This window comes from Euprymna scolopes, chromosome 45 (genome assembly GCF_053919585.1).
Source record: "Euprymna scolopes isolate OS-2025 chromosome 45, ASM5391958v1, whole genome shotgun sequence".
Classification (NCBI taxonomy): Eukaryota; Metazoa; Mollusca; class Cephalopoda; order Sepiida; family Sepiolidae; genus Euprymna; species Euprymna scolopes.
In genome coordinates this window covers 35,750,705-35,757,091 of record NC_136526.1, presented here as the reverse complement: position 1 = coordinate 35,757,091, position 6,387 = coordinate 35,750,705, and positions in this window count along the sequence as shown.

The window sequence follows — 6,387 nt, the reverse complement described above, 5'->3', positions numbered from 1 at the left end:
TCCACTTAGAAAAACAGGGAATGATTATTAATTGTCTGTATTTTTGAGATGAGGTGTTTTCATTGAGTAAGATTGTCGGACTGACTTCCTCATCTTGGTTGTTATTGTCCCAACGTTTTGGCCGTTTTGCCCTCCGGCCTTCGTCAGGTGAACCATTTGTTAGGAGTCTCGAACCCAACCCTTTATTATTATTACGGGGGTACCGTGTTCGGACTCCAGCTAGGCTTTGGGACATAGTTGCTGATTCTCTGTTTTTAATGTTACTTTTTCACTGCCTTCGTTCAGGATTGAACTTTGGGTAACTGTAAACTTTGATACAACGTCTAGGACCACTCGGCCATATGTCACTAGGACAATTCTTAGTTGGTTTTTGTTAATGTTAAACCTATGTTGTTATTCAAGGTTTTCTCTCTCTATCAGAGGTGTCCAAATTGCATTCAGCTCTATGGAATGATTATATTTAACGAAACATACCCTATAAATTCCAGACTGTCAATTTACATGGAAAACCTACTCATGGATCCTAAAATGAGAAACCTTGCCCGAATATCAGCCCCTTCCACAACAGCTTCGTATGATTCACCCTGAAGCTATCCTTTTGCTTAAGGAGGCAGCAGATCTGTAGAAATGAGAAAGATACAATGTTTCATTCTAATGACTTTATTGGTTAATTTGGTTCGTATGACTTCTATGATATAAATCTCGCCTGTCTGTTTAAATGTATGTATGTATGTCAGGTCATGTCATGTGCTACTGGTACCATGTAACCCAGTACTACCTGCCTCATGGTCGGGTCACCGGCGACTAAACTGGTTCCCCCACCAGACTTGTTTGGTGAGGAGGGCGGCTAGTCTCCCTGAAGGATTAAAAACAAGACCTTCCAAAGGGCGAATGAACTCTTTTTCTGGGTCAACGGCCAACTAGCACCGTGTATATTTGTGTGTGTGTGTATATGTGTATTGGGGTGTAGAGGGCTCCCGTAAGCCGTGGTGAAGGCAACCTTTCTAGGAGAAGCCAATCTCTGATTTAAAAAACCATAAAGCGGAAGACCATTACCCGCATTAAGCTGGTCTGCAGTTTAATTTGTTGCTGGCTATCTTGCTCTTGCTTGTTGCTGGATCTCAACATTTTGAACCGAGAGAGAGACTTAGCTGTTGTACAAAGCTAAGACTCTGTAACATCATATTTGTATAGATGCTCCCTCAGGCATTTGGGCTCATGGATTTTAAATGTCTGAGGGAGTGGCACTCGTCTGACAAGACGTTGCAATCATCATCATGTATATATGTATGTATGTATGTATGTATGCTTAAAACTTTCGACAAAGGCGATAGATTCTCACGAGATCATTATCGTTTTGAAGCTCGACCCTTTGGACGACAAATATCGAAAAATTGGCTAAAAACATTAATTCCTTCACCCTCAACTGGGTTCTTTTGTACAAAGAAGGGTTGCTTTTTTTGCCGATATTTTTGAAAGTCATCTCCTGTTTTTGATTGACTAGCCTTAATTTAAACCCTCGTCACTTCTGGTTTGGTGATGGACCCAACAGCAAAGACATTATGTTTTTTTTTGGGGGGGGGTCACGTTCTTTTCCTCCTTCGCGATACGAGTTTGAACCTGCCTGCCTACTACAAATTTTTTTTGCTCATCACACACCTCCAACTAACCGGGCAACACGGGGCACTTAGGTTAGTGTATAGATAAAGGCTTTTGTCATGGAAAGAGTTCTTTTGTCGAGATGTTGATGGATTATTAGACAGGCCTGTTAAAAAAGAAAAGAGTTTATGTATGTGTGTTGAAGTTATAGTCCGTAGTCACAATGTGATTATTTGTCTTCCTGAAGTTAGTACTAGAAGCAAGTGGCACAAAGGATTAGAGGTAGCCATGTTTGCTTGATTTTATTCGCGTCTTAGTTGAACCCTGGGCAAAAAGTTAAAATATAAAATCTAGCCGGTGAGAAAGAAAAAAAAAGAAGAAAAAGTCAAATAATGTTATATGCATTGTCTTTTTTCTATGATATTCTAAGAAAAGGGGAAAAAAGGGAAAATAAATAACCCAACTGCTTTCCCGTATATTCAATGCTAGTTAAACTGAAATGTATATGTTCAATATATAAAGTAAAATTCCAATGAAATGCACAGTGGAAGTGTTATCGGCAGCTCCAGTAACTCTCGCTTCTCCTTTTTTGTCCCTCAGTCCTCATTTTCAATGAGTGATTTTTCTGACAATAGTTGAAGAAAAAGTTGGTTTCCAGGTCGGTAGTACTTCGTGGACAGTAGCCTGAGACGTCGGAAATTTTTCTGTTTCTATGTCTATCCTTGTGGCCCTGTCACAAGTAAGGGTGCTGGAAGTAAACGTTTCATCCAGGCTGACGTTATCTGCCCGATAGCCAGGGACCCGGACCTTGGATTAACCACTAAGGAGGCTGTCCTATCAGCAGGTGCAAAGTACTACCATGTCTCCATCTCCAACATCAGGGGTCTATGTTCCAATCTTCCAGAGGTTGAAACCCAATTACAGGAGATTAAACCAGACATTCTTTTCTAAGCGAAACTGGCATAGGACCGACCACTTCCCTAGATGAGTTCATAATTAAAGGATTGTGGGGTATATGGTTAAAAAAAAAACAAAGAAAAAATGTACCGGGCGTATCTGCATCGCTCTTTGGGAAAGAAGAAGGAAAGGATGGCTAGCTTATTTATATACACGAAGGGCATCTTGGGAAGGCAGGGCATGATGGGAGAAGCTATTTTTTCCCCCTGTCTCTTCCTTTTTTTTCCTACATAGGAGGATATAAAAGCTGGGGAAAATTCCCTGGGGGTTGCAAAAAAAGAAAAGGGTCGTGAACATCTTCTCTTGAAAAGTATTTCGTGTTGCTGACGTTCAGATTGTGAGGTGTGACATTGGTGGCGAGAGGTCAGGTGCGGTCGCTTGGAAAAGAAGAGGGCAGAGACGTGCTTCCTGAACCCCAGAACCAAATCCTGAGCGCAATCTTAGATTTATCATCTAAATCTGACCCCCAAGATCGCCATGAGCATGGAATATGCACCTACATTAAAGATGGCTTTCTGTGTGGTAGGGATATCTCCAGAGAAGACCCTAATTTACCTTCGCATTTATATTTGCCCTCTATTGCCCCCACAACAGTGGGGGATACTATTTTTAAGAGTATATTTGAGAAAATTGACTACATCCTGACTGCTCATAGTTTGGCTAACATTCACATTTGCGGTGACTTCAATGTCCATAACGTGGAATGGCTGACCCACTCAAATAAGACAGATGATGAGAGGAGGTTCTGTCATGATTTTGTCACTGCCTATGACCTCACTCAGATTGTTCACAAACCCACCCGTGTGCCCGATACTACCAGTCAGTATGCAAGCCTTCTAGACCTTTTTCTAACAACTTCCCCTGAGCTATGTTCATGTTCCGTTCTATCTAGGATCCTCCGACCACTCCACTGTATCAGTTAAGATAAAAATGAAATGTAATAAGTTTTCAACCTACTGTATATCGATACCCTATGGCTGACTGGGATAGCTTCCGTACATTCATATCTGATCTACCTCTGCATTCCATGTTTAAAAAGGATGTGTCCTCTATAGTATCAAACCTGACTGAATGGTTAATTGTAGGCATAGACCGATTCATACCATCCAAAAAATTCCAACAAAAACCTAACAGCCAGCCATGATTCTCCCACAGAATGTGCTGCTGCCATCGTGCACAGAAATCACTGTTTCCATAGCTACCAACATAATAGATGTACTGAGATAAAGCTGCTTTCAGGACTGCCAGCAACCACTGTAAAAGAGTAATAAAAAATGCAAGAGAGCTATATTCTCAGTCCATTAAATCCAAAGTAGCTGAGCAGCGGCTTGGTTCCCACCAGTTTTGGTAAATAGCAAACAGGACCCTGAACAAAAGCGTGTGTTCTATCCCAACCATCATCAACGCACCTGAGGTCATCTCGTTAGCATCAGACAAGGCCAAGAACTTTGCAGCTAATTCTACCCTATGCGACCAAGGCCATCAATTCTCTGTATTTCCTCCTATACCAGACAACATGCTATGCAACATACAAATATCTGTGCATGAGGTCGCTAAGCTAATAAAGAACCTTGATTCCAGTAAAGCAACTGGCTCAGACGGCATTCCAATTATAGTGTTGATAAAGCTTCAACCAAAACCTGTCCCAATACTTACAAAACTGTTTAAGCATATCCTTAAGGAGAAGTGCTTTCCAACACCCTGGAAAACCTCATCAGTATGACCTGTATTTAAGAATTCAGGTGATTAGTCATCTCCCTCTCAGTACAGACCAATAAGTCTCCTGCGTGTCATGAGTAAGTTGGTGAAATCCATATTAAATAGAGAAGTAGTTAACCACCTCAGCAGAAATAACCTTCTTAATGACATGCAATATGGTTTCCGTTCTGCTAGATCTACAGATGTGCTAATGGTTATATCTCATAGGATTAGTAAATCTCTTGAGAAAGGCTTCCTTTCTAGGGCAATTGCTCTTGAAATATCCAAGCCTGTGATAAGGTATGGCATAAGGGCCTACTTCACAAGATTTTCAGTTACGGTATAACTGGAAATGTTTTCTCAATTATTAAATCATTTCTCTCTGATAGGCTAATAAGAGTAATGGTTGATGTGCAGGAATCAGAGACCCAGAGTATTAATGCTGGTGTCCCTCAGGGATCCATCCTGGGCCCAACTCTCTTCCTGGTCTACATCAATGATCTCCCAAAACACATACTTAAATCATTTGTTGACATCTATGCTGATGACACGACCATCTATGGCAACACATCAAAGGCCGTAAATGACAAAGTTCTCCCTGATTCTCTCTCCATGTGGTACAGTGGGGGAAGAGGTGGCTGGTTATTTTTAATGCATCTACAACCAAGCTCCTATCTTTACATCATCAACGCTCTGATCCCCATCTGCCATCAATTGAAATGGATGGCTCTCGTCTTGGGAAGGCTCCATGTTTTGACAAGCTTCTGGGTTTGACCTTTACTCCTGATTTGAAATGGACCACGTACATCAAGTTTGTTGCCCAGGTCGCTGGGAAAATAGTGGGATCCTTCTACCGCTCCAGAAGATATCTCACTGCTGATGCAATTCTCTATCTATATAAAAGCCAAGTACGTCCAAGGATGGAGTACTGCTGCCACATCTGGGCTGGAGCTGCTAAAAACAGCCTATCCTGCCTTGACAGAGTACAAAATAGACTTTGTGGCTTAGTGAGGGATGCAGTTTTCTCTTCCCTGCAGCCTCTCTCCCACAGAAGAGATGTTGCGAGCCAGTTTTGTTTTACTGTTATTTCCATAGCAAGTGCTCGTCTGAGCTCCAATCTCTGGTCCCCAATCACCAATTTTGTTGAAATTTTTAATAAGGAAATAATTTTTATTTTTTTTTTATTCACGCACATTATATATAAGCATTAAAAACATATCCAGTTAGGTAGAAAAGTAACTTATCTTGCCTTTGATAACATTTATTTATTCTATATTTGTTTTGTGACAACTTTTTCGAATCTATGTGTACAGTAAAACAAACCTGAAAGTTCTATATCTTTTTCTAAAGTCGGTTTGAAAATTATTCACCACGCAGCTATTAATGAAATTAGCATTGACTGAGCGTTATATATTAAAATTGTTTCTTTTTAGAATTATAAACAAATAATTTTTACATGAGAATATTTGTCAAAAATATATTTTTTAAATTTATTTACTTGCCTCCCCACGAGGGCACAGTTAGACACAAGGTCGGGTTTTAACGTGGGAAAATTTAGCTCCCCCAAAAGAGGCACTCTGGATAGGAACAAAAATAAAATAAAAATTGTCTCGGTCATGAAGGATTTCTCCTCTACTGACCGAGGACAGAACAAATGAAGTGTAGCATCAGAACAGATACTACACTGTGATTATTATTATTGTAAATGTTTGTTTACTATCTTTTCTTAGATTTTAGCAATAGTTTACATTATGGTATGAATGTTTTCTTTAATTATGTTTTTAGGAATGTGAACATCATTTTCGGCCTGAAGATGTAATAAAGGAGAAGTCAATATTCGATGATAAAACATTGTGAAATAAACACGCAAGATGAGAACATTAGTCCGAATAATGTCTAAAGTTCCAAAAAATAATATTCAACCCATGTGATTTTTCTCTAAATTAAATTAAAAAAATATATTTCTGCACTAGTAACTTTTATTGTTTGTTTGTATTTAAATTATTTGTTTGATTTCAATTTTTTGTATTTTATCGTTTGTTTTCATTCTTAAAATTATTTATCGGTGGTTTTCACTTCTAAAATTATTAATCGTTGGTATATGTTTTTAAATTCTTTGTTTCTTAACTTCAT